The 18522-nt window shown below is 52.3% G+C and overlaps 1 pseudogene; it reads left to right on the top strand.

Moving 5' to 3' along the window:
- LOC121845600 overlaps positions 1–18522 on the top strand; it is a 106873-nt pseudogene that overhangs the window by 50981 nt on the left and 37370 nt on the right.

The raw sequence follows: 18522 nt of genomic DNA, 5'->3' as shown, positions 1-18522 counted from the left end.
TGTCTACGACAACTTCATTGTATTTCCATTTATCAGTGATTTATAAATCTCCTAATTCCCCTTGCTACACATGGTGCCTCTGACTGTGCTGCCTCTGACTGACTGTGCTGCCTCTGACTGACTGTGCTGCCTCTGACTGACTGTGCTGCCTCTGACTGACTGTGCTGCCTCTGACTGACTGTGGTGCCTCTGACTGACTGTGGTGCCTCTGACTGACTGTGGTGCCTCTGACTGACTGTGGTGCCTCTGACTGCGGTTCCTCTGATTGACTGCGGTGCCTCTGATTGACTGCGGTGCCTCTGATTGACTGCGGTGCCTCTGATTGACTGCGGTGCCTCTGATTGACTGCGGTGCCTCTGACTGACTGCGGTGCCTCTGACTGACTGTGCTGCCTCTGACTGCGGTTCCTCTGATTGACTGCGGTGCCTCTGATTGACTGCGGTGCCTCTGATTGACTGCGGTGCCTCTGATTGACTGCGGTGCCTCTGATTGACTGCGGTGCCTCTGATTGACTGCGGTGCCTCTGATTGACTGCGGTGCCTCTGATTGACTGCGGTGCCTCTGATTGACTGCGGTGCCTCTGATTGACTGCGGTGCCTCTGACTGACTGCGGTGCCTCTGACTGACTGCGGTGCCTCTGACTGACTGCGGTGCCTCTGACTGACTGCGGTGCCTCTGACTGACTGCGGTGCCTCTGACTGACTGCGCTGCCTCTGACTGACTGCGGTGCCTCTGACTGACTGCGGTGCCTCTGACTGACTGCGGTGCCTCTGACTGACTGCGGTGCCTCTGACTGACTGAGGTGCCTCTGACTGACTGCGGTGCCTCTGACTGACTGCGGTGCCTCTGACTGACTGCGCTGCCTCTGACTGACTGCGCTGCCTCTGACTGACTGCGCTGCCTCTGACTGACTGTGGTATCTCTATTCTGACTGTGGTTCTTCTGACTGACTGACGAGAACAACCAACTAGGCGTGTGTAGGCTACCGGTACCTCATTTGAATAAAAACTGTCATGAAATGGTTGTTTTCTTAACATTCAGAATGTCATGGTCTATCCTGGTAGGCTACGATGTCACAGATCATCATTTTGTTGTTAATAGAGGCCTACTGCTGTATGTTTATATTATGTCTTTGTAAAAATGAATACTCTTGCAAGTAAAGTGTGTGTGTGTGTGTGTCTGGAGGAGGTTGAGGGACCACTGACCTGGTTGATAGAGAATCATATTTGAATGTCCGTCCCTCCCTCCCTCCCTCCCCCTCCCTCCCTCCCTCCCTCCCTCCCTCCCTCCCTCCCTCCCTCCCTCCCTCCCTCCCTCCCGTTCCTCCCATACTCCTCCCGTTCCTCCCATACTCCCCTCCCGTTCCTCCCTCCCTCCCTCCCGTTCCTCCCTCCCGTTCCTCCCTCCCTCCCTCCCTCGCGTTCCTCCCTCTCCTCCCGTACTCCCCTCCCGTTCCTCCCTCTCCTCCCGTACTCCCCTCCCGTTCCTCCCTCTCCTCCCGTACTCCCCTCCCTCTCCTCCCGTACTCCCCTCCCTCCCTCCCCCACCACGTAGGGCATAGTGGTTTACAGCGAGGCCATGACCCACCACAGGGATCCACTGGGGAAAGATAATGACTTGTCTGGACCAGGAGCACCAGCTGGTCTCTCCAGAAACACGTGTACACACACACACACACACGCGTGTGCACACACACACACCACACGCAGCAGCAGCAGTGGTCAGTTTAATATTTAATTTCTAATTTCTTTCTAATTAAGCAGGGTGTCTTCTGGGGACTTGGGTTGGTGGACAGACTGGCTGGAGTTCCTGCTTTATATTAACACAGCCTTAAGCTGATGATACTGGCCCCAGGTCCTCTATAGGTCAGTTAGTAGAACATGGTCCTCTGTAGGTCAGTTAGTAGAACATGGTCCTCTGTAGGTCAGTTAGTAGAACATGGTCCTCTGTAGTTCAGTTAGTAGAACATGGTCCTCTGTAGTTCAGTTAGTAGAACATGGTCCTCTGTAGGTCAGTTAGTAGAACATGGTCCTCTGTAGGTCAGTTAGTAGAACATGGTCCTCTGTAGATCAGTTAGTAGAACATGGTCCTCTGTAGCTCAGTTAGTAGAACATGGTCCTCTGTAGGTCAGTTAGTAGAACATGGTCCTCTGTAGGTCAGTTAGTAGAACATGGTCCTCTGTAGGTCAGTTAGTAGAACATGGTCCTCTGTAGTTCAGTTAGTAGAACATGGTCCCCTGTAGTTCAGTTAGTAGAACATGGTCCTCTGTAGGTCAGTTAGTAGAACATGGTCCTCTGTAGGTCAGTTAGTAGAACATGGTCCTCTGTAGGTCAGTTAGTAGAACATGGTCCTCTGTAGGTCAGTTAGTAGAACATGGTCCTCTGTAGGTCAGTTAGTAGGACATGGTCCTCGGTAGTTCAGTTAGTAGAACATGGTCCTCTGTAGTTCAGTTAGAAGAACATGGTCCTCTGTAGGTCAGTTAGTAGGACATGGTCCTCTGTAGGTCAGTAAGTAGAACATGGTCCTCTGTAGATCAGTTAGTAGAACGCGGCCCTCTGTAGTTCAGTTAGTAGAACGCGGCCCTCTGTAGTTCAGTTAGTAGAACATGGTCCTCTGTAGGTCAGTTAGTAGGACATGGTCCTCTGTAGGTCAGTTAGTAGGACATGGTCCTCTGTAGTTCAGTTAGTAGAACATGGTCCTCTGTAGGTCAGTTAGTAGGACATGGTCCTCTGTAGTTCAGTTAGTAGAACATGGTCCTCTGTAGGTCAGTTAGTAGGACATGGTCCTCTGTAGATCAGTTAGTAGAACGCGGCCCTCTGTAGTTCAGTTAGTAGAACGCGGCCCTCTGTAGTTCAGTTAGTAGAACATGGTCCTCTGTAGTTCAGTTAGTAGAACATGGCTTTTACAGTATAGTGGTTTGATTCCCAGGACCAAACTTATGTAAAATGTACGGATAACTTTAAGTTGCTTTGGATTAAAGCTTCTCTAAATGGTATTTATTATTATATTAAAATTCATTCTCCATTTCCACCTTTCTATCCCTCTCTCTCTCTTTCAGAACGTGATGTTCCCTGGTGCTGGAGACGAGGGCATCTTGGAGTACAAGTCTGTCATCTACTACCAGATCAAACAGCCACGCTGGTTTGAAACCATCAAGGTTTGTCTTATATCCTTGTGTTTTTGTGAGTGTGTGTGTATACATGTACATGTGTGTACTTTAATTTGAGATGAAGTTGTACTTTGAGATGCACTTTAATTTGAGATGCATTGAGTTTCATTTTGCTGTCTGTCTCCTGTCTAACTGTTGAACCTCAAGGTTGCCATCCCGATTGAAGACGTGAACCGAAGTCACCTGCGATTCACCTTCCGTCACCGATCTTCTCAAGAATGTAAGTACAAATGTGAATGTTTTTAAGGTCTTTTCTGACTTTATTTAACTGAGAGAGTGGGGATGACAGTGGGGAAAGATGGAGAGGGGATGACAGTGGGGAAAGATGGAGAGGGGATGACAGTGGGGAAAGATGGAGAGGGGATGACAGTGGGGAAAGATGGAGAGAGGGGATGACAGTGGGGAAAGATGGAGAGAGGGGGTGACAGTGGGGAAAGATGGAGAGAGGGGGTGACAGTGGGGAAAGATGTAGAGAGGGGTGACAGTGGGGAAATATGGAGAGAGGGGATGACAGTGGGGAAATATGGAGAGAGGGGATGACAGTGGGGAAATATGGAGAGAGGGGATGACAGTGGGGAAAGATGGAGAGAGGGGATGACAGTGGGGAAAGATGGAGAGAGGGGATGACAGTGGGGAAATATGGAGAGAGGGGATGACAGTGGGGAAATATGGAGAGAGGGGATGACAGTGGGGAAAGATGGAGAGGGGATGACATTGGGGAAAGATGGAGAGAGGGTGACAGTGGGGAAATATGGAGAGAGGGGATGACAGTGGGGAAATATGGAGAGAGGGGATGACAGTGGGGAAATATGGAGAGAGGGGATGACAGTGGGGAAAGATGGAGAGAGGGGATGACAGTGGGAAAGATGGAGAGAGGGGATGACAGTGGGGAAAGATGGAGAGGGGATGACAGTGGGGAAAGATGGAGAGAGGGGATGACAGTGGGGAAAGATGGAGAGAGGGGATGACAGTGGGGAAAGATGGAGAGAGGGGATGACAGTGGGGAAATATGGAGAGAGGGTGACAGTGGGGAAAGATGGAGAGAGGGTGACAGTGGGGAAAGATGGAGAGAGGGGATGGCAGTGGGGAAAGATGGAGAGAGGGGATGACAGTGGGGAAAGATGGAGAGAGGGGATGACAGTGGGGAAAGATGGAGAGAGGGGATGGCAGTGGGGAAAGATGGAGAGAGGGGATGACAGTGGGGAAAGATGAGAGAGGGGATGACAGTGGGGAAAGATGGAGAGAGGGGATGACAGTGGGGAAAGATGGAGAGAGGGATGACAGTGGGGAAAGATGGAGAGAGAGGATGACAGTGGGGAAAGATGGAGAGAGGGGATGACAGTGGGGAAAGATGGAGAGAGGGGATGACAGTGGGGAAAGATGGAGAGAGGGGATGACAGTGGGGAAAGATGGAGAGAGGGGATGACAGTGGGGAAAGATGGAGAGAGGGGGTGACAGTGGGGAAAGATGGAGAGAGGGGGTGACAGTGGGGAAAGATGGAGAGAGGGGGTGACAGTGGGGAAAGATGGAGAGAGGGGGTGACAGTGGGGAAAGATGGAGAGAGGGGGTGACAGTGGGGAAAGATGGAGAGAGGGGATGACAGTGGGGAAAGATGGAGAGAGGGGAAAGATGGAGAGGGGGTGACAGTGGGAAAAGATGGAGAGAGAGGGATGACAGTGGGGAAAGATGGAGAGAGGGGATGACAGTGGGGAAAGATGGAGAGAGGGGGTGACAGTGGGGAAAGATGGAGAGGATGACAGTGGGGAAAGATGGAGAGAGGATGACAGTGGGGAAAGATGGAGAGAGGGGGGTGACAGTGGGGAAAGATGGAGAGAGGGGATGACAGTGGGGAAAGATGGAGAGAGGGGGTGACAGTGGGGAAAGATGGAGAGAGGGGGTGACAGTGGGGAAAGATGGAGAGTGGGGATGACAGTGGGGAAAGATGGAGAGAGGGGGTGACAGTGGGGAAATATGGAGAGAGGGGGTGACAGTGGGGAAAGATGGAGAGAGGGGGTGGCAGTGGGGAAAGATGGAGAGAGGGGAAAGATGGAGAGAGGGGGTGACAGTGGGGAAAGATGGAGAGAGAGGATGACAGTGGGGAAAGATGGAGAGAGGGGGTGACAGTGGGGAAAGATGGAGAGAGGGGTGACAGTGGGGAAAGATGGAGAGAGGGGGTGACAGTGGGGAAAGATGGAGAGAGGGGTGACAGTGGGGAAAGATGGAGAGAGGGGGTGACAGTGGGGAAAGATGGAGAGAGGGGTGACAGTGGGGAAAGATGGAGAGAGGGGGTGACAGTGGGGAAAGATGGAGAGAGGGGGTGACAGTGGGGAAAGATGGAGAGGATGACACTGGGGAAAGATGGAGAGGATGACACTGGGGAAAGTTGGAGAGAGGGATGACAGTGGGGAAACATGGAGAGAGGATGACAGTGGGGAAAGATGGAGAGGGGATGACAGTGGGGAAAGATGGAGAGGATGACATTGGGGACAGATGGAGAGAGGGTGACAGTGGGGAAAGATGGAGAGAGGTGACGACAGTTGGGAAAGATGGAGAGAGGGTGACGACAGTGGGGAAAGATGGAGAGAGGGTGACAGTGGGGAAAGATGGAGAGAGAGGGTGACAGTGGGGAAAGATGGAGAGAGGGGTGACAGTGGGGAAAGATGGAGAGAGGGGGTGACAGTGGGGAAAGATGGAGAGAGGGGGTGACAGTGGGGAAAGATGGAGAGAGGGTGACAGTGGGGAAAGATGGAGGAGGGTGACAGTGGGGAAAGTTGGAGAGAGGGGATGACAGTGGGGAAACATGGAGAGAGGATGACAGTGGGGAAAGATGGAGAGAGGGGGTGACAGTGGGGAAAGATGGAGAGAGGGGGTGACAGTGGGGAAAGATGGAGAGAGGGGGTGACAGTGGGGAAAGATGGAGAGAGGGGATGACAGTGGGGAAAGATGGAGAGAGGGGATGACAGTGGGGAAAGATGGAGAGAGGGGATGACAGTGGGGAAAGATGGAGAGAGGGGGTGACAGTGGGGAAAGATGGAGAGAGGGGGTGACAGTGGGGAAAGATGGAGAGAGGGGATGACAGTGGGGAAAGATGGAGAGAGGGGGTGACAGTGGGGAAATATGGAGAGAGGGGGTGACAGTGGGGAAAGATGGAGAGAGGGGGTGGCAGTGGGGAAAGATGGAGAGAGGGGAAAGATGGAGAGAGGGGGTGACAGTGGGGAAAGATGGAGAGAGAGGATGACAGTGGGGAAAGATGGAGAGAGAGGATGACAGTGGGGAAAGATGGAGAGAGGGGGTGACTGGGGAAAGATGGAGAGAGGGGGTGACAGTGGGGAAAGATGGAGAGAGGGGGTGACAGTGGGGAAAGATGGAGAGAGGGGGTGACAGTGGGGAAAGATGGAGAGAGGGGGTGACAGTGGGGAAAGATGGAGAGTGGGGGTGACAGTGGGGAAAGATGGAGAGAGGGGGTGACAGTGGGGAAAGATGGAGAGGATGACACTGGGGAAAGATGGAGAGGATGACACTGGGGAAAGTTGGAGAGAGGGGATGACAGTGGGGAAACATGGAGAGAGGATGACAGTGGGGAAAGATGGAGAGGGGATGACAGTGGGGAAAGATGGAGAGGATGACATTGGGGACAGATGGAGAGAGGGTGACAGTGGGGAAAGATGGAGAGAGGGTGACGACAGTGGGGAAAGATGGAGAGAGGGTGACGACAGTTGGGAAAGATGGAGAGAGGGTGACGACAGTGGGGAAAGATGGAGAGAGGGTGACAGTGGGGAAAGATGGAGAGAGAGGGTGACAGTGGGGAAAGATGGAGAGAGGGGGTGACAGTGGGGAAAGATGGAGAGAGGGGGTGACAGTGGGGAAAGATGGAGAGAGGGGGTGACAGTGGGGAAAGATGGAGAGAGGGTGACAGTGGGGAAAGATGGAGGAGGGTGACACTGGGGAAAGTTGGAGAGAGGGGATGACAGTGGGGAAACATGGAGAGAGGATGACAGTGGGGAAAGATGGAGAGGGGATGACAGTGGGGAAAGATGGAGAGGGGATGACAGTGGGGAAAGATGGAGAGAGGGTGACAGTGGGGAGAGAGGGTGACAGTGGGGAAAGATGGAGAGAGGATGACAGTTGTGAAAGATGGAGAGAGGATGACAGTGGGGAAAGATGGAGAGAGGATGACAGTGGGGAGAAAGGGTGACCGTGGGGAAAGATGGAGGTAACTTAGATCACTAGGCCACGAGCACAAATTTAAATTCATGGACCACAAGACCACCCTAGGCCATGAGCACAAATATAAATTCATAATTTAGAACACTAGGCTACGAGCCTAAATTTAAATTCATACAATTATTCAGACAATGAATTCATAAATACTAAGCAATTGGCTCCCAACCTGTCCCCAGTCGTCCAAGTCAAGCAGACTGGGTCCTGGCCCTACATCCTGGCACTCATAGGGAACAGGAGGCCATTTAGGACACAAGCCCTGGTCATAACAATTACTATACAATTCACCCTGTGTCACTTTAATTGTGGAATGAAATTCCCCTACATAGATGAGATTCATGTTATTCTGTTGGAATGGCCGGGCTAGCTGTCAGTGGGTCCCGGGCTGGCTGTCGGTGGGTCCCGGGCTGGCTGTCGGTGGGTCCCGGGCTGGCTGTCGGTGGGTCCCGGGCTGGCTGTCGGTGGGTCCCGGGCTGGCTGTCGGTGGGTCCCGGGCTGGCTGTCGGTGGGTCCCGGCTGGCATCGGTGGGTCCCGGGCTGGCTGTCGGTGGGTCCCGGGCTGGCTGTCGGTGGGTCCCGGGCTGGCTGTCGGTGGGTCCCGGGCTGGCTGTCGGTGGGTCCCGGGCTGGCTGTCGGTGGGTCCCGGGCTGGCTGTCGGTGGGTCCCGGGCTGGCTGTCTGTGGGTCCCGGGCTGGCTGTCGGTGGGTCCCGGGCTGGCTGTCGGTGGGTCCCGGCTGGCTGTCGGTGGGTCCCGGGCTGGCTGTCGGAGGGCCGGGCTGGGAGAATTAAATGCCTGTAACTGCTCATTTGTATGTTGGGAAAGGTGTCCGCCTGGCTGAAGGGACTGCATTCTAAATGTATGTATTTATTTTTGTGAGTGTTTTTAATGTTTATGGGTGTGGAACAGGGCTGAGGAAGCCTCCCCTGGCAGCGTTGTTGCTCCATCTGCTCGCCTCATGGTGTATTATCGGTTAGTCCAGCCAAGAGGAGCTGGGCGGGGCGGCCGTATGCAAAACGATCAATTAGCAGGTCCAGACAGCCTGGACTGGGGGTTGTCTGTTTGAAACGTGCTGTATTTAGGGTGAAGCTATCCGTCCTCTCCTTCAGCATTGACACACACACACACTGTTGTGGGCTTCAGCAAAGACTAATCCTCTAGCACGGTTTACTTCTCATACACTCAGCCAGCCAGCCAGTCACTCAGCCAGCCAGTCACTCAGCCAGCCACCGTCAGTCACTCAGCCAGCCAGTCAGTAACTCAGCCTGCCAGTCAGTCACTCAGCCAGCCTGCCAGTCAGTCAGTCACTCAGCCAGCTAGCCTGCCAGTCAGTCACTCAGCCACTCAGTCAGTCAATCAGCCACTCGGCCAGCCTTTCACTCGGTCAGCCAGTCACTCGGTCACTCAGCCAGCCAGCCAGCCAGTCAGTCACTCAGCCAGCCAGTCAGTCACTCAGCCAGCCAGTCACGCTATGCCCCTGCCCAGCAAGTCACTCAGCCAGCCAGTCAGTCACTCAGCCAGCAAGTCACTCAGCCAGCCAGCCAGTCACTCAGCCAGCAAGTCACTCAGCCAGCCAGTCAGTCACTCAGCCAGCAAGCCTGCCAGTCAGTCACTCAGCCACTCAGTCAGTCAATCAGCCACTCGGCCAGCCTTTCACTCGGTCAGCCAGTCACTCGGTCACTCGGCCAGCCAGCCAGCCAGTCACTCAGCCAGCTAGCCAGCCAGTCAGTCACTCAGCCAGCCAGTCACTCAGCCAGCCAGTCACGCTATGCCCCTGCCCAGCAAGTCACTCAGCCAGCCAGTCAGTCACTCAGCCAGCAAGTCACTCAGCCAGCCAGCCAGTCACTCAGCCAGCAAGTCACTCAGCCAGCCAGTCAGTCACTCAGCCAGCAAGTCACTCAGCCAGCCAGCAAGTCACTCAGCCAGCCAGTCAGTCAATCAGCCAGCAAGTCACGCTATGCCCCTGCCCAGTCAGTCACTCAGCCAGCCAGCCAGCCAGTCACTCAGCCAGCCAGTCAGTCACTCAGCCAGCCAGTCAGTCACTCAGCCAGCCAGTCAGTCACTCAGCCAGCCAGTCAGTCACTCAGCCAGCCAGTCAGTCACTCAGCCAGCCAGTCAGTCACTCAGCCAGCCAGTCAGTCACTCAGCCAGCCAGTCAGTCACTCAGCCAGCCAGTCAGTCACTCAGCCAGCCAGCCAGTCACTCAGCCAGCAAGTCACTCAGCCAGCCAGTCAGTCACTCAGCCAGCAAGTCACGCTATGCCCCTGCCCAGTCAGTCACTCAGCCAGTCAGTCACTCAGCCAGCAAGTCACGCTATGCCCCTGCCCAGTCAGTCACTCAGCCAGTCAGTCACTCAAACAGCAAGTCACGCTATGCCCCTGCCCAGTCAGTCAGTCAGCCAGCCAGTCAGTCAGTCACTCAGCCAGCCAGCCAGTCACTCAGCCAGCAAGTCACTCAGCCAGCCAGTCAGTCACTCAGCCAGCCAGTCAGTCACTCAGCCAGCCAGTCAGTCACTCAGCCAGCCAGTCAGTCACTCAGCCAGCAAGTCACTCAGCCAGCCAGCCAGTCACTCAGCCAGCAAGTCACTCAGCCAGCCAGTCAGTCACTCAGCCAGCAAGTCACGCTATGCCCCTGCCCAGTCAGTCACTCAGCCAGCCAGTCAGTCAGTCACTCAGCCAGCCAGTCAGTCACTCAGCCAGCCAGTCAGTCACTCAGACAGCCAGCCAGCCAGCCAGCCAGTCAGTCACTCAGCCAGTCAGTCACTCAGCCAGCCAGTCACTCAGCCAGCCAGCCAGTCACTCAGCCAGCAAGTCACTCAGCCAGTCACTCACTCAGCCAGCCAGCCAGTCACTCACTCAGCCAGCCAGCCAGTCAGTCACTCAGCCAGCCAGTCAGTCACTCAGCCAGCCAGTCAGTCACTCAGCCAGCCAGTCAGTCACTCAGCCAGCAAGTCACTCAGCCAGCCAGCCAGTCACTCAGCCAGCAAGTCACTCAGCCAGCCAGTCAGTCACTCAGCCAGCAAGTCACGCTATGCCCCTGCCCAGTCAGTCACTCAGCCAGCCAGTCAGTCACTCAGCCAGCCAGTCAGCCAGCCAGTCAGTCAGTCACTCAGCCAGCCAGCCAGTCACTCAGCCAGTCAGTCACTCAGCCAGCCAGTCAGTCACTCAGCCAGCCAGTCAGTCACTCAGCCAGCCAGTCAGTCACTCAGCCAGCCAGTCAGTCACTCAGCCAGCCAGTCAGTCACTCAGCCAACCAGTCACTCAGCCAGCAAGTCACGCCATGCCCCTGCCCAGTCAGTCACTCAGCCAGCCAGTCAGTCACTCAGCCAGCCAGTCAGTCAGTCACTCAGCCAGCCAGTCACTCAGCCAGCCAGTCACTCACTCAGCCAGCCAGCCACTCACTCACTCAGCCAGCCACTCACTCACTCACTCAGCCAGCCAGTCACTCTCAGCCAGCCAGTCAGTCACTCAGCCAGCCAGTCAGTCACTCAGCCAGCCAGCCAGCCAGCCAGTCAGTCAGTCAGTCAGTCACTCAGCCAGTCAGTCACTCAGCCAGCCAGTCACTCAGCCAGCCAGTCACTCAGCCAGCCAGTCACTCAGCCAGCCAGTCACTCAGCCAGCCAGTCACTCAGCCAGCAAGTCAGTCACTCAGCCAGCCAGTCAGTCACTCAGCCAGCCAGTCAGTCACTCAGCCAGCCAGTCAGTCACTCAGCCAGCCAGTCAGTCACTCAGCCAGCCAGTCAGTCACTCAGCCAGCCAGTCAGTCACTCAGCCAGCCAGTCAGTCACTCAGCCAGCCAGTCAGTCACTCAGCCAGCCAGTCAGTCACTCAGCCAGCCAGTCAGTCACTCAGCCAGCCAGTCAGTCACTCAGCCAGCCAGTCAGTCACTCAGCCAGCCAGTCAGTCACTCAGCCAGCCAGTCAGTCACTCAGCCAGCCAGTCAGCCAGCCAGTCAGTCACTCACTCAGCCAGCCAGTCAGTCACTCAGCCAGCCAGTCAGTCACTCAGCCAGCCAGTCAGTCACTCAGCCACCAGCCAGTCACTCAGCCAGCCAGTCAGTCACTCAGCCAGCCAGTCAGTCACTCAGCCAGCCAGTCAGTCACTCAGCCAGCCAGCCAGTCAGTCACTCAGCCAGCCAGTCAGTCACTCAGCCAGCCAGTCAGTCACTCAGCCAGCCAGCCAGCCAGTCACTCAGCCAGCAAGTCACTCAGCCAGTAAGTCACTCAGCCAGCAAGTCAGTCACTCAGCCAGCAAGTCACGCTATGCCCCTGCCCAGTCAGTCACTCAGCCAGCCAGTCAGTCAGTCACTCAGCCAGCCAGTCACTCAGCCAGCCAGTCACTCAGCCAGCCAGTCACTCAGCCAGCCAGTCACTCACTCAGCCAGCCAGTCACTCACTCAGCCAGCAAGTCACTCACTCAGCCAGCAAGTCACTCACTCAGCCAGCAAGTCACTCACTCAGCCAGCAAGTCACTCACTCAGCCAGCCAGTCAGTCACTCAGCCAGCCAGTCAGTCACTCAGCCAGCCAGTCAGGCTGTGCTCCTGCCCAGTCACTCAGCCAGCCAGTCACTCACTCAGCCAGCCAGTCACTCACTCAGCCAGCAAGTCACTCACTCAGCCAGCAAGTCACTCACTCAGCCAGCAAGTCACTCACTCAGCCAGCAAGTCACTCACTCAGCCAGCCAGTCAGTCACTCAGCCAGCCAGTCAGTCACTCAGCCAGCCAGTCAGGCTGTGCTCCTGCCCAGTCACTCAGCCAGCCAGTCAGTCACTCAGCCAGCCAGTCAGTCAGTCACTCAGCCAGCCAGTCACTCAGCCAGCCAGTCACTCAGCCAGCCAGTCACTCAGCCAGCCAGTCACTCACTCAGCCAGCAAGTCACTCACTCAGCCAGCAAGTCACTCACTCAGCCAGCAAGTCACTCACTCAGCCAGCAAGTCACTCACTCAGCCAGCCAGTCAGTCACTCAGCCAGCCAGTCAGTCACTCAGCCAGCCAGTCAGGCTGTGCTCCTGCCCAGTCACTCAGCCAGCCAGTCAGTCACTCAGCCAGCCAGTCAGTCACTCAGCCAGCCAGTCAGGCTGTGCTCCTGCCCAGTCACTCAGCCAGCCAGTCAGTCACTCAGCCAGCCAGTCAGTCACTCAGCCAGCCAGTCAGTCAGTCACTCAGCCAGCCAGTCAGTCACTCAGCCAGCCAGCCAGTCAGTCACTCAGCCAGTCAGTCACTCAGCCAGTCAGTCAGTCACTCAGCCAGCCAGTCAGTCACTCAGCCAGCCAGTCAGTCACTCAGCCAGCCAGTCAGTCACTCAGCCAGCCAGTCAGTCACTCAGCCAGCCAGTCAGGCTGTGCTCCTGCCCAGTCAAGTGAAATCCATAGATTAGGGTCTAATGAATTCATTTAAATGGACAATTTTCCTTCTTTGAACTGTAATTCAGTCAAATCCTATAAATTGTTGCAAGTTGCGTTTTTAAATAATTTTCCTTCAGTATAGTTAATTGCCTTGTTTTTCTGGCTCAGGTTGGATGATTACCTGAGGCATGTTTGATGGCTGATATTTCCCATCCTGCCGTATTCACCTGTTGGGGACGATGTTATCATTCAGTGTATAGGAGGTATGGGAGAGAGAGAGTACATTTCAGAGGGTTCATTCTAGGTCAGTGAACAGCTGAGATGTACAGGTTTCTGGACAAAATAATCCACTGACTCCCAGCTGTTTTAATCTGTGACTCTGTGTTTGTGTCTGATGGAAGTCATTGCGTAGTGAATCCACTGCTCTCCTGATTCTGCAGCATACATACTGTAGTCCTCTTCTATCTTTCTATTGGTTGTCTTCCAGTCCAGCGAGCAGAGCGATTATTCACCGCGCCAGGCTACGGGGCAGAAAACCAATAAGTTGATTTATACAGATTGAATGCACCAGATGCTCCTGGTGAATCACGCTCCTGAACGTCACGTAAATTTGAGCTTGTTGATCTGTGATGGTGATGTATTCGGTCCCATCCGACGGTAAACTTAACCGGACACAGCCGTTACTCTCCTCTCGGTTTATATAGGACCCACACGGAGGCTGCTTCACAAATACTGTTCTATTGTCTATGTGGTACCCTCAGGGTCTGGTCTGAATATACAGCGTGCTGACATCATTCTCCCTGGGGGATAGTGTAGACATCATTCTCCCTGGGGGATAGTGTAGACATCATTCTCCCTGGGGGATAGTGTAGACATCATTCTCCCTGGGGGATAGTGTAGCGAAGATACACTCTGAATATACAGTGTGCTGACATCATTCTCCCTGGGGGATAGTGTAGACATCATTCTCCCTGGGGGATAGTGTAGACATCATTCTCCCTGGGGGATAGTGTGGACATCATTCTCCCTGGGGGATAGTGTGGACATCATTCTCCCTGGGGGATAGTGTAGACATCATTCTCCCTGGGGGATAGTGTGGACATCATTCTCCCTGGGGGATAGTGTAGACATCATTCTCCCTGGGGGATAGTGTGGACATCATTCTCCCTGGGGGATAGTGTAGACATCATTCTCCCTGGGGATAGTGTAGACATCATTCTCCCTGGGGGATAGTGTAGACATCATTCTCCCTGGGGGATAGTGTGGACATCATTCTCCCTGGGGGATAGTGTGGACATCATTCTCCCTGGGGGATAGTGTGGACATCATTCTCCCTGGGGGATAGTGTAGACATCATTCTCCCTGGGGGATAGTGTGGACATCATTCTCCCTGGGGGATAGTGTGGACATCATTCTCCCTGGGGGATAGTGTAGCGAAGATGTGGCGCAAATACACTCTGAATATACAGTGTGCTGACATCATTCTCCCTGGGGGATAGTGTAGCGAAGATACACTCTGAATATACAGTGTGCTGACATCATTCTCCCTGGGGGATAGTGTAGCGAAGATGTAGCGAGAATACACTCTGCCATATGGACTGGATACAACACAATTATTGCAGTTCAGATTATTGGACTCCTATGTGTCCTGAATGAGGATGGGATTGTGTATGATTCATGTGTGTTGTGTTCTGGTTGTCTGGTTCAGTGGGGCTCGGCTCTAACTGGTTGTCTGGTTCAGTGGGGCTCGGCTCTAACTGGTTGTCTGGTTCAGTGGGCGGGGCTCTAACTGGTTGTCTGGTTCAGTGGGGCTCGGCTCTAACTGGTTGTCTGGTTCAGTGGGCGGTGCTCTAACTGGTTGTCTGGTTCAGTGGGTGGGGCTCTAACTGGTTGTCTGGTTCAGTGGGTGGGGCTCTAACTGGTTATATCCCTTCCTCCCCTGCAGCCAAAGACAAATCGGAGAAGATATTTGCCCTGTCGTTTGTGAAGCTGATGAGGTACGATGGGACGACCCTGAGGGACGGAGAGCACGATCTCATCGTATACAAGGTATGTAATATACAGGGTAGGTAATATAACACCACCTCATCATACACAGGTAATATAACACCACCTCATCATACACAGGTAATATAACACCACCTCATCATATACAGATAATATAACACCACCTCATCATATACAGGTAATATAACACCACCTCATCGTATTCAGGTAACATAGCACCACCTCATCATATACAGGTAATATAACACCACCTCATCATATACAGGTAATACAACACCACCTCATCATATACAGGAAATACAACACCACCTCATCATATACAGGAAATACAACACCACCTCATCATATACAGGTAATATAACACCACCTCATCATATACAGGTAATACAACACCACCTCATAGTATACAGGGTAATATAACACCACCTCATCGTATACAGGGTAATATAACACCACCTCATCGTATTCAGGGTAGGTAATATAACACCACCTCATCGTATACAGGTAATACAACACCACCTCATCGTATACAGGGTAATATAACACCACCTCATCGTATTCAGGGTAGGTAATATAACACCACCTCATCGTATACAGGTAATATAACACCACCTCATCGTATTCAGGGCAGGTAATATAACACCACCTCATTGTATTCAGGTAATATAACACCACCTCATCGTATTCAGGGTAGGTAATATAACACCACCTCATCGTATACAGGTAATACAACACCACCTCATCGTATACAGGTAATACAACACCCCTCATCGTATACAGGTAATACAACACCACCTCATCGTATACAGGTAGTATAACACCACCTCATCGTATACAGGGTAGGTAATATAACACCACCTCATCGTATACAGGGTAGGTAATATAACACCACCTCATCGTATACAGGGTAGGTAATATAACACCACCTCATCGTATACAGGGTAGGTAATATAACACCACCTCATCGTATACAGGTAATATAACACCACCTCATCGTATACAGTTAATACAACACCACCTCATCGTATACAGGTAATACAACACCACCTCATTGTATACAGGTAATTTAACACCACCTCATCGTATTCAGGGTAGGTAGTATAACACCACCTCATCGTATACAGGGTAGGTAATATAACACCACCTCATCGTATACAGGGTAGGTAATATAACACCACCTCATCATATACAGGTAATATAACACCACCTCATCGTATACAGGGTAGGTAATATAACACCACCTCATCGTATACAGGGTAGGTAATATAACACCACCTCATCGTATACAGGGTAGGTAATATAACACCACCTCATCATATACAGGTCATATAACACCACCTCATCATATTCAGGTAATATAACACCACCTCATCGTATACAGGGTAGGTAATATAACACCACCTCATCATATACAGGGTAGGTAATATAACACCACCTCATCGTATTCAGGGTAGGTATATAACACCACCTCATCGTATTCAGGGTGGGTAATATAACACCACCTCATCGTATACAGGTAATACAACACCACCTCATCGTATTCAGGGTAGGTAATATAACACCACCTCATCGTATTCAGGGTATATAACACCACCTCATCGTACACAGGGTAGGTAATATAACACCACCTCATCGTATTCAGGGTAGGTAATATAACACCACCTCATCGTATTCAGGGTATATAACACCACCTCATCGTATTCAGGTAATATAACACCACCTCATCGTATTCAGGTAATATAACACCACCTCATCGTATACAGGTAATATAACACCACCTCATCGTATTCAGGGTAGGTAATATAACACCACCTCATCGTATTCAGGGTAGGTAATATAACACCACCTCATCGTATTCAGGGTATATAACACCACCTCATCGTACACAGGGTAGGTAATATAACACCACCTCATCGTATTCAGGTAATATAACACCACCTCATCGTATTCAGGTAATATAACACCACCTCATCGTATTCAGGTAATATAACACCACCTCATCGTATACAGGTAATATAACACCACCTCATCGTATTGAGGGTAGGTAATATAACACCACCTCATCGAATACAGGGTAGGTAATGTAACACCAACTCATCGTATTCAGGTAATATAGCACCACCTCATCGTATTCAGGTAATATAGCACCACCTCATCGTATTCAGGGTAGGTAATATAACACCACCTCATCGTATGCAGGGTGGGTAATATAACACCACCTCATCGTATGCAGGGTAGGTAATATAACACCACCTCATCGTATACAGGTAATATAACACCACCTCATCGTATGCAGGGTAGGTAATATAACACCACCTCATCGTATACAGGTAATATAACACCACCTCATCGTATTCAGGTAATATAACACCACCTCATCATATACAGGGTAGGTAATATAACACCACCTCATCGTATACAGGTAATATAACACCACCTCATCGTATTCAGGGTAGGTAATATAACACCACCTCATTCAGGGTAGCTCATTCAGGGTAGGTCTTATAATCCCACAGACCAGGTATATGTGTATGTGTAATTCTGTATGACCCCCAGGCGGAGGCTAAGAAGCTGGAGGACTCGTCTCTGTACCTGAACCTGCCTGCTACCAAGGTGGAGCTGGAGGAGAAGGGTTTGTCCACTACAGGGAAGGGTACACACAACCTGGGCAACTGTACCATCAGCAAGGACTCCTTCCAGATAGCAACCCTGGTGTGTTCCACCAAGCTCACACAGAACGGTAAAGAGACTCTCTCTCCCTCTAGCCCTCTCTCCTTCTAGTCCACTACAGTCCACTACAGCCTCTCCCTCCTCTACTTTCTCTCTCTCTCCCCTCCAGCCTTCTCTCCCTCCTCTACCCTCTCTCTCCCTCCTCTACCCTCTCTCTCTCCCTCCAGCCCTCCCTACTTCGCTCTCTCTCCACCGTTCTCTCTCTCTCCATCTCTCACGCTCTCCCTCTCCATCTCTCACGCTCTCCCTCTCCCTCCATCTCTCACCTTCTCCATCTCCCTCTCCCCCACCAATCTCTCTCCCTCCTCTACCCTCTCTCTCTCCCTCCAGCCCTCCCTACTTCGCTCTCTCTCTCCATCTCTCACTCTCTCCTCTCCATCTCTCACGCTCTCCCTCTCCCTCCATCTCTCACCTTCTCCATCTCCCTCTCCCCCACCAATCTCTCTCCCTCCAGCACTCTTTACTTCTCTCCTCCCTACCAGTAAAAGGACCAAGCTGGTGCATATGACATGATGTTCCTCATCTAGAACTGTACCGTTGGACACCTCATTATAACTATATAGAATGTGTGTTGTTAGACTGGTGCTTTCTGCTGTGAACTTGACTCTTGGCTTCTGGGCTCATGGCTTCCTCTCCTAGAATGAACCAAACCCTAGGATGGTTTTCAATCTGTCTTGGGCTACAAGATGGGATGAACATGGGAACAAAGACAAGATGAAAACTGAAGTAATGAGAACAAAGACCAGGGAAATACTGGGGCACTGACTACAACAGCCCATCTTTTGGCACTTTAAATTCATAGTTTTACTAGCCTACAGCCATTTCCCGTCCGTCCCACCATGAAGACACATTCTGAATAAAGAGCGCTCTGACTCAGATCATGTGAAACTGTGGAGATGAAGAATTAAAAGAAAGGGAATTTCTGCTATGCTCCCAGGGAGCCATTGAAGCAACTCAGTGTTGTTTAAGTACCTCTCCATTACAGTCCAGTCACATAGCAGCTATATGCAGCAGTTCTCTCTCTCTCTCTACACCTCTTCTCTCAGGAATGAGAG

Source organism: Oncorhynchus tshawytscha, unplaced genomic scaffold (assembly GCF_018296145.1).
Source record: "Oncorhynchus tshawytscha isolate Ot180627B unplaced genomic scaffold, Otsh_v2.0 Un_scaffold_4286_pilon_pilon, whole genome shotgun sequence".
Taxonomy (NCBI): domain Eukaryota; kingdom Metazoa; phylum Chordata; class Actinopteri; order Salmoniformes; family Salmonidae; genus Oncorhynchus; species Oncorhynchus tshawytscha.
This window is presented reverse-complemented; position numbering and strand designations above follow the sequence as displayed.